Genomic DNA, 11,273 nt, shown 5'->3' on the forward strand with positions numbered 1-11,273 from the left:
TCAGTGTATTTTACATATATGTGAGTACCTTCATTACATTTGTACTCTAAAAAAATTTTATTTATTTATTTATTTATTTTTCCTGGAAGGTAAATTGGTATCTTCTAAGGAAATATCGGATAATAGTTATTAGTTTTCAACTCATGAACATTGCCATCTACAATATACTTCCAGGAGTTACAGCTATTCATTTGGAGACCAAAGACAATACCTTGTAACCTGTCACTCAATGAGAGAAACAATGCAGCATAACTCTACTTTTTTTTTTTCTTCTTCCTAAATACTGTCAATCATCAAACAAACAAACAAACAAAAAATAACCCACATATTAAATTATTTTCCAGAAATAGTTTAGAGATAAATTAAGTATATCTGAGACACTTAGAATCTACTAAAGAAAAATCCACCAGCAAAAACATAAGCTATCCCCCTATTAAAAGATATGCACGTAACTCCTATGCAGAGGCCATATGTGTGAAATAGATCTACATTGCAAATGGCAGGTAGCCATTAAGCTTTCCCCACTGTAACTTCTATTAAAATTTTGCTTGAAGAAAGGTAATTTTATTTTTCCCTTCTCCATAATTTTAATGAAGATATCATTTAAAGAAATATTTTTTCTTACAATGCCATGTAAACCTTTATGTTTCAAAAGAAAATAGCAATCAAGCCTCATAAATAGTGTTATATTAGCAGTAAATTTCACAGTACTGTACATAAAATTGATTCAAATGCTATGTTTGACCTTGATTTTCATCCTTCTTTCACTAAATGAAATATCTAAAATGATGACAGATCAGTAAAAAGAAGACATACTTTTAAAGGTAAAAGTTGTGGTAAAGCAAAACATCTGAAATAAAAGAAATCAAAATATTTTTAGTCAAAGGGACTAAGTCAACTTATTCCCCTGGTATGGAAAGACAAATGCAATAGAGCATGCTACTGTAGCTTAATGGGTTACTGTGGTTTGGTGAGTTCAGTCTAATATGTTTTATTTCAGCACCATTGGGATGAGCTAAAACCATGCTTATTTTCAGTTTCCAGGGCTTGCATGATGAGTGACAGTTTGTTATATAGTGATACCACAATCAGTTGCTGTCATTAGCAATCATTAGCTATCAATGTCTTCTATCTTTTAGTGCTTGCATTGGGGGAAATGACAAAAAAGAAATGTTGATTTAAATGAAACCCAATTTTTATTCTTAAGGTGATATTGCCACCAGGCAGTCTGATAAATCCCAAGGTGCTGATGCATGTTTATGCGTTAAGACATCAAAATAAAGACCGCCTTCTTCCAGAAGATAGAGAAATGCACCTATGGTGAGATTCATGACACAAATTCAGCAGTGTAAAAGTTAGGTTTTTGTCTAAGCTCAGTATTTAACATCTATCCCTGAGGTTTGGGACTTAAGTAAATTTCACAAGAATGAAAATTCTACTTATATCGATTGTTATTAGCTTAGTTGAAAGATGTTACTTAAAATTGGAATAGAGCATCTACAATCCTCTTAAAAAAACAATGCTTTAAGTTTTTTTTGTTTGTTTGTTTGTTTGTTTGTTTTGATAAAGCAGCATTAATACTGGTCTTTCAATGTGCTTAATTCCTTTTTTTTTTTTTATTAGCTTTTTAATTATTTAATTAATTAATTATTTCCAGGAATGAAAGCCTAATTTCTAAAATGAAGACAAACAGCACTGTCCTTCCCTGCCACCTTGTTTTTCAGTGCTGACTTTATCCAAGAGTCTTTGTCAGGTCTTGTGTCAAATCATGGTCTGACACTACACTATGACTTCCATTAACCTAATGCATAACAACAGTGCTATAAACCTGAAAATACACTACAGCAGTAGCCATTGCCTGCTTTTACCCAGCAATCAATAGTATTTTTTCTTTTTTTTTTTTTTCTATGAGGCACGCAGTGATAAGCTTTAATATATTTCTGACTTTTAATAGTACAAAACCACCGTCTGCCCTAAACATAACCCAGCATTTGAATGTGTGTGCCATGAAACAGGTACACAGTAAATAAAATCCTCCTATATGAGTGATTTACATCATAGATCTCAACACACTTTTCAAAGATTAGTAAAGAATTGAAGCAGAGAGACTGAGGGAAAACTAGTCAAGTATTTAATTATGCTTGATTTTACTGATGGCCCTGTAGAGACACCTAGAACCACAATTTCTGTTGTCTAAACACAACGAAAGTGGCATTCTCAGCACATCTTATGAAACCTGAATGTGGAGAATAACCACCCTTGAAAACCTTTGACTAAGGGCTAAGTACAAAAAAAGCCCCCCTTAGAAAGTGACAATACTATTTCTATTAAAAAAAAAAAAAAAAAAAGTAGGTTCTCTAACAAGCTCAGCTCTACAGGTGTCCAGGCTGTGAGCACTGTTTTCTCCTTGACCATGTCTTGGTGGAGTCATCTGGAATCTTGTCTTTTTGTAACAGGTTTCGCTCAAATTTTTAGAGTGAGGAAATGATTATTAAGACTTAAAAGGGCCCAGCTTTGCTACCAGCAGTGTATCTCTGTTTTCACAAACAGCATTCTTTTCCCAAAGTGAGAAAGTCCCTCATTTACTCAAGCTTAACATTGACTGTCACTGATTTTGATATTAAATATCCTTACAGATGGCTGTGTTTGGTAATACTTTAAATATACTTTGTTAACCAAATCCCTGCACAATGCAATTAATGACAAATAAAACCAATTTACAGAATATGAATTCTCTTTCCATCTGTATGGGGGTGTCACCTAATCATATAATCGTTTTTAAATTTAAGGTGGTGTAGGGGGAGGGCAGACAGATAAAGAATAGTCAAATAAATATTCCTGCATTAAGACAGAAATGTTTCCACCTACATCTGTTAACTGTGAAAACAGCATCTAGATGCTATAAAATAGCTTTTTCTCATCTGTGTATTGTCTTTGCTGGCATCAAATATACCTCACCTCCCCTTCATCTCAGCTCAACATTATTTGCTTATGCATGCATAGCTTGTAGAAGTGTGAAAAAAAAAAAAAAACTTCTCTTGTAGGAGCTTAAGGTGGATAAATCTTTGATGTACACTGGTAAGCTATTCTAATCTTTGCAGGCACTGTATGAGATATCAACTCTTTAATATTCATTCCTCTTGGAAAGAGGCACAATTGATCTTGTGAAGATCTAAGTAAATCTAGGATTTACTGCTAGAATAAATTGATACACATCTTTTAAAAAATACTTACAATAATCAGAATGCTTCCATAATAATCAAGCATTATTCCATGTTAAAAAGTAGTATATTTATGGCCAAATATTTTTAAATTAGTGTACAGATTATTTATTTATTTATTTATTTTTAATTTCTTCAGTTTAGAACATACTATCAAGCCAATGAGAACAGATCCTTAACCATTGAAAACTGACAGATTTCAAGACTTTAATACTTTTTTTTTTTTTTTCCCAGTTTGGAACTTTATTTAAATTTAAAATAACCATTAATTATATCATATTTCACATATTATTTAAGTATTCAGAGACTTTGAAATTGCAATGTGTCCCCTTATATTTAAGGTTTCTTCTGCATTTTGCTCAATTAGGCAAAATCAATATATTTAGTAGCTTTCACCATTACTCTAAGAGTGTTTGTATAAGAGCAATACTGAAGCAGTGTTAAGCATTACTGTGATCAGGGCTACCAAAACATTATGAAAATATAACTACGGAGACCATTTTTCTGATGCATGTTTTCCCCCCAAAACTAGATAATTACAATCCTATAATGAAGCCACCACACCATTATTAACAGTGAAAAAGCAAGTACTGAAGTAAGACTTAACATGCTGTCTTTTCAATTACAATATGCAGATGCTTTTGTAGCAAATAATAGCACTTTTATTACATGTGAAACAAGCCTTATCCCTTGTATATCAGAACCACTGGTGACTGTTTTGATCAAATGTTCTGTATAGTGTGTGTTGCAGGAAATCTAACTGTCTGGATAGGAACTCCTTCTTTGATACATATTGGTATATTGTTTAACACAATGAGGTCTTTGATTTAGAAATGGGTATAACTATGATAGATCAGCAATGAAAGATAATAAACAGTAGGAATTGTAATTGTCCTGTTTGTATTATTAATGTAGAAACTGCCTCGAAGATGTTCAGCCATCTCACTTGTATTCTCTTGTATCAATTGATCCTCTGCCATTCTTTCTTTGTCAATTAGGCAGGGGTATGTAGCAAATTAGGATGAATTCCAGCTCTGCACACATTATTTGATTGGTTCCTCCCATTTTCATTCAGTGTTTTATACGCTCTTGATGAGAGAGTTGGAATTCATGCATCTGGCCCCGTAGCCTGGATAAATACAGCAGCAGCCCTCAAAGGCCTATTTTGAATGAGAGACAGAGACATTAAAAAAACAAAACAAAACAAAACAAAACACATAATGATTTAATGAGTTTGGTTTATAGAGTAGCTGTATGAGAGTCAATGTCAGGGATTTCCTCCCCAAACTCCCTCCCCTTCTGACTTTGGTTTGCTTGTACTCACAAACATTACTGGCAAACTGGGAGGATGGGTCATTTCCTAAATAATATCAATGGCCCAGAACCAATGGTATTCTGGCCCAAATCACATCCCGCTGGTCCCTTTCATGTGAGAACTTTGAGTATTCTAGTTCATTGTCATTTACAGTTTCTCCACAACACGTACAGTATTATTGCCAGTCAAGCCAGACTGTATGTCATTTGATTTCGTTTGCATTCCTGGCTTGCTCAAGCTGGTTTTACTGAGATCACTGAAGAACATCATTTCCTTATTTAAATAGGATTTGCATTTCTCAGGCTTCTTGTACAGCTTCTTTTGAACATTGCTTTTTGAGGATTTACTCTGACGTTCCTACCAAGCAAGTCCACAAAAGACCATTGTAGGCTCTGAATGTCCTTCATGCTGTTAACCTAGTGGAGGGCATTATGACATGGGGGGGATAAATAAAAGTTAACAGAGATAACAAGGACCTTAATACAAGGAAGCATTAAGATCTCTAGAGCAACTCTACTGTAAAATCTCAGTGACAGTCCTGGGTTTCTGTCAAAGCTACAGCAGCTACAGCAAATTGCTGATGATGTTAGTTCAAAGTGTAGTAGTGTATGTGAGACAAACACACACACCAACAGAAGTCAATTTATTTGTGCTTTTGCAAAGGCGCTCAAGGTGGCTGAACTACAACCCTGTGCTCAAGGATTCCCTCTGGACTTGTGTTTTCTTTCTAGATAGGGCTGACTAATGCTGCTGGGATCCAAAGTACCTTGAAATCAATGTGAGAGTGATACTTCACAGAAAGTGTTACGTATTATCTTGAATGGTTTTGGAACAACAGGAGCTGAGATGAAAAAATATGAAGGGTCAGATTTGAACTGATTTTTTCTTTGGTAGATATACCCAGATATACACATATAAGCTGAAGTTCTGGAATGAAACATTTAGAATTCAACATGAATTCTGTTCATACAGAATATTGAATGTCAGGACTTGAATCAATCCAAAAAATGTAGGTCACCCCTGGAGCTGAAAGTGCTGGGAGCTCTGTGTTTAGTTCAGGTCTTGCCTAATTACCCTAACTAGGAACTATAACTGTGTCTGATCTATCACATATGTACGTATCTCTTCCAACCTTATTCTCCCTATAGAGATGAATTGTAGAATGATGTCCATAACTATTAGGCAATTCTTTATTTCCAGAACTGCATGACCCAGTTTGATCTTGTGGGTTAGTAGGTGGGGGAAGAGGAGATGAGATATTAACTTTATAGCTACTCAGACAACCTCAGAAATTAAACTGTTATCCTGTATTATCATATATCTTTGCAATTCCTTTGTACTTGTGAACCCCAGGTCACAAACTAGCACACTATGAAGTGTTCAGCAATTTCCATACCATAAATCCTGCTAAGGATGAAAGATTCTCTTCTGAACAATACTGTCCAATTTCAGTAACATCAGGATTAGCTTATAAGCTACTAAAACTGTGACTGTTTAACCAAAAATTAACCTCACAGAGTTTTGGGAAAATCTCTGAATAACAGCTATTTCCAGAAATGTAGCATTACGTGTTTTTTTTTTTTTTGTGGCAATGATGTCTGTGCTGAAAATTCCTCTCATTACCACTTCTTTGAATAGTGGTGAACAATACTTGGACCAGATCCAAATCCTAGGCAGTGCTGAGTATCAGTAATGATTTTGATGGGAAATACCTTTAAATAAAATATCTGATTCCTAATGATAGAGTAAGTTCTTGAGGTTGATTGGGAATTAATTTTTGTTCTATAAAAAATGACAAAACTGAATAGCTGATTTGAAAAATAAAACACCAAACCAAGAAAACTTCAAAAATATCTGAGTTTATATACCCAAACATATGCCAAATACTCCAACTTGACTATTCTGAGTATATTGACAACCCAAAAGAAAAACAAGCAAACAAAAATTCGTTAAGAACATAACATTTTCAGTAAAAAGAAATGTTTCATTAAAGTAGGTATTTCTTAAGGAAGTTCCTATCTGACAGAAACAAAAATACAAACAAAACTAAAACAAACAAATGCTTATCAAATAATTAAATTGATATGCCGTCAGCCTTAATTATAAGTTGCTGAAAAAAAATACTGAAAAAAAAATAAAATAACTGTACAGTGTGGCTTATTTGTATGCTGTTGGAAACTTACCTAATCTCGTAAAGAAACTGGCCCCCTAAAAGACATTAAATAACAATCTACCAATTTACCAGTCTCAAGTTGATATTATGCACATTGTACCTGCATTTCCAAAAATAAAGGGGTCATGCACTTTTTTCTTCAAAAGGGCACATGGAGGTTCTTAATGAAAAGCTGCTGAGAATCTAAAGCAGTTAAAGGCAACTGTGACTAGAGGAAACCAATTTGTAACCATTGGTTTCACAGCGGGCTGTCATCTCACTGCCTCTATTCATTTGCTTGTTTTCTGGTTCAGTAAAAACTCTGTTCTACTATTATGATTTAATGGCATGGTAATCTTTATAAACCTACTAGATTCTTCTGGAATATATTTAAGAAAAACAAATGTATAGGAGCTGGTGGCATATTCCTTCATTAAGATTCCTCAGGCGTGCGGATGCGTGTTTGGAATCCAAACTGATTCACACTTCCTACACACAAACAAGACTTTGGTTGGAGGTAAGAAGCTGATGATACTGTTTCCTAACACCCCACATTTTAATAATTAAAAAAAAAAAAAATCAAGCTGGAAGTATTTTAACATAATTTTAAATCTGAGATATGTTGGTGTCTCTGAGTGATAATGCAGACTTGTGCTGCTGCAATTGCATTGTCTGGAGTGAAACACACAGTTACTTGAAGTCACAAATTGGGGTTGTAGTAGCAAGGGGTGAGGGAATGCGGCTGGACCACTTCTTATATCAGTTTCTGTGTAACCATCAAGGAAATTCCCTTCTGGAAAGAGAGCTCACAAAGACATGCAGTCACAAGCCTGGAAATGCCACCTTGAGTGGGTTTGTCACGGGAAATATACTATTTTCCAGAGGTTAAGGGAAAGTGCTGTGCCAGAGTTGTAGTACTCTAAAAAGGATAATGTAGGTTCTACTTCTTGGCCTTCTTACCATTCAGGATAAATACCACAGCTGGACACAGAGGATAAGAATGAAAAAGGAGCAGAAATGAAAACATCACAACTGCCTCGAAAAAGTAATCTTATGAGTAAAATTGTACGTGACAGGGAAAATGGTAAACAAAAATAAAAATAAATCTCATTTTCCTTATCCCTTCTTTCCTAACACAATAAAGCCAAAATTTGGCCCAGGCAGCTTCCTTGGCAGGGGTAGAAATTAATCTAGATTAGACACTCAAGAGTATTTCTTAGGTACAAGGTATTCTATGTCTTTAAGTCCATATTCCCACAGGATAAAGTCCTACATTCAGTCCTAAACAAGCCTACAGGTCATACTCGATAGACAGCTACACTCTGCTGGCTGTTTCAGCAGCATTAGCTACCTATCACTATCTTCACAGGGCAGGACATTAAGTGTACAGGCAGGAATATATAGAGAAACCTTTCTCATACCTGTCCTAAATTACCAGCCTAAGACTGTGGAAGAGAGATAGTTAGGCACACTGCAAAAACATTTCCCAATATTTTTTAATTCATCCTTGTAAGCCTATTAGCTTTTTAGAACATTTTATCATGCCTTGCCCACTTCTCCAGAAATCGCTGTTTGTGAAATCAGACAGATCACTTTGGCTGATTGCACAGTAAATCAGTGGCACAGCATTACTTACATACCATTCATTGCATACTTTAAAATGTCAGCCTCATTTTCTCTATGAGAGAAACAACACCAGTTTCCAAAAATGTCAAGTTTAGCTTATTTTTCATCCTTGTTACTTCACAGTGAATGGACAAATAACCTGGTCACACACAAAGCCCTCTCTCAGAATGCTCTGAAAGTGTCAGTGGTTTTCCCAGAAATAATGTTAAAAGCCACATGATGTTATTGATCTACTTGGGAAAGGCCAAAAGCCATAAACATTAATTACATATAAATAAATAAATAAATAAATAAATAAATAAATAAATAAAAATGGTGGTACACAAAGACTAAAATAAGGTGTGAAAAAAGCAACATTTTATTATACCAGCCATAAAAAAATAAGTTTTTGAAATCTGTTATAAATATCTAATCAGCTGATTCCTTCAGTGTTTTCATGACATGGACATGTTGGTAGAAAGCCAACGTATTGCCTGTGCAGCTCATAGGCCCATTTAAGTTCATTTTTATAGCAATGAACATTACCCACAACAAAACAATTGAAAACCTAAGCATTTAAAATATTTAAAGTGCTTTTTGTTGTTGTTGTTTTCTCTCTCTTTTTTTTTTTTTCCCCCAATGCTATAATTCAATATACAATTGGCCTTAGGGATAAAATCAGCATGACCAAATTACAGGTAACAATATTGAAAGCATTTTAAAGGACTTTTTCTGGATACATACCAACCCATTCATACCAGAAAGAGAGAAAACCATGACAGAAATAGAGACAGAAGTGGTAGAAAGCTTTGAGGAGACACTGTTGCCTGTACTTCGGTCTTTGACCACACAAGATAAGTGCTGAATGCAATTTTTGGATGGTCTACCCTTCCAGAGAGAATTTTACAACTAAAAGAACATGGTCCAGAGAAGAAGGCACCCATATCTTTATTGCAGTGCCTTTCCCTACCTGCTAAGACAGCAACCACAGCTTCAACATCACTAATAATAATTCATAACCAAACATTTTTGATGTATGCAACAGCATCTGGACTGACTGTCACTGAACTCTGAGCCACAAAAGGAAACTACACAAACACCAAGATGAGCATTGAGGATTTCATGTCATGGATTAAATCAGAACTTGCCTTGAAAAATTAATTCTTCAGTCCTCTCTATATCAAGAAAGGACTTCCCTTTACTTTTACTTAGATTCCTGCACTGGTTCAACTACCACTTTATTAATACTGCTTCATCACTGAAAATTAAATCAGTATTAGAAAAAGACTAAACATTTATTCTGATAGAACTCATTCTCTAAAAAGAGGTCAAAATGCAGAAAACCTTGACCCAGGTTCCTCTGACTGTCCCAGTCCTCTGAGCATAGGAAGACCCTCTAGAGAACCACTCGTACTGCAGTTTTCTAACAGCTCTTCAGGATTTTTTTGCTCCCTCATTCACCTTCTACTCAGTAAATCTATTATTATTGGTAAAGTGGGTTGGCCTAGGTTAAGCTTATTCCCATTATCAACATTTCTCCTATTCTAAAATGGATTTAAATGGTGACTAATAGCATTTGTCTTGATCATTTTTGCAATTAACTGTGCACACCTATCTAGTTGGAAGATACAGAAATAATTAAACCAGACATTTACATTCTTTTTCATTTTCCTTCCAAGCTTCTTTCCTGTTATCTTTGGTAAGCCATCCCAGGACTGAAAATACTTTTTGTCCTGAAATAAAATCAGATGTAAAAAAGCATTTTCAAAAAGTAACTTGGGAAAATTTTACAGGCTATAAGCCTACTCTCAATTATGCTACAGCATCTTTGCACAACTTAAGGCATCTTTATTAAGCCCAGTCTTTACTGTAAATAAGAATAAGATCTGAAGCCTCTTATATTGTCAGTTATTAATCGTTATTCATCTTTTTTATTTGTTTGCATTATCTAAGTGTCTGAGTCACAGATCAAGATCCTACTCTAGTGTGTTCTGTACAGACATGGGGATTTAGGCATATCCTTTTGGGTGCCTGCCAAATGGTTGCATATTCCTATAGCCTAGAAATGGATAATGATTTTGCAAGAATAATGGGAATGCGTGTTGCTGTTCAGTCAGCTATATTATGCTCCCACTTTCCTCTTGCACAACCTGTGTAAGAGCCAAGATAAACTACAGGCTGAAGTGTGCAAAGGCAGCCAGCCTAGCCCTACACCCAAGGATGCTGAAGTGCCACAAGGGATGGGAAAAGGCCATCATGAGGCCACTTGTCCAGGTGCCCTTCTCACTGCTGGGGGAGCAATAGGAGCATGGAGTCCACCTGAGGAGTTGTAGACGAAGGCTACCTGTGAGGCTTTGCTTACTGTTTCACCACTTCCCACTGTGAAGCAGAAATATGGGGACTGTGTGCTACATATGTGGAGATCCAGTAAGTCACTGGAGATGACAATTATTTTTCACATAAAATGCTGGATGGAAATCTGTTTTTACCTTTCACACCTAAACCTGGATTAGCTGCAGGATAATTTGGTATGTCCCTATCCTGTGAGGGGTCTCCGTGTGTGTTCTTAGAGACTATTTGAAGCCTATGATGCCACCGTGCCAGAGGTCACTCCCAGGGGAGAAATAGCTCTCCAGCAAGAATTTCAAGAAATTAGACCAACTTGAACTCCTTCAGATGACAGTCCAGACTACCTTTCTCTCTATTGATTATGAAAGGAGGCTAGGGAGATTAACCTCACTGGACCACCCTTAGCCCACCAACATCTCCTTTTAAAGCTTTACAACACAGTTTAGCTTAATATAGCAGATATTTTCCCTCTCTATTAACTGTCATACTTACAGAACTGCTAGTTCGTCTTCTTTTTTGTCATTTACAGTCTTTCATAGGAGGAAAAGCTATGTGTGTGAGAACATCTCCAGTCCAAAAGGGGGTTGATTTCCCAGTATGCTAACACACTTCATATAAGAGCAATCTTCCA

Source organism: Anser cygnoides, chromosome 2 (genome assembly GCF_040182565.1).
Source record: "Anser cygnoides isolate HZ-2024a breed goose chromosome 2, Taihu_goose_T2T_genome, whole genome shotgun sequence".
Taxonomy (NCBI): Eukaryota; Metazoa; Chordata; class Aves; order Anseriformes; family Anatidae; genus Anser; species Anser cygnoides.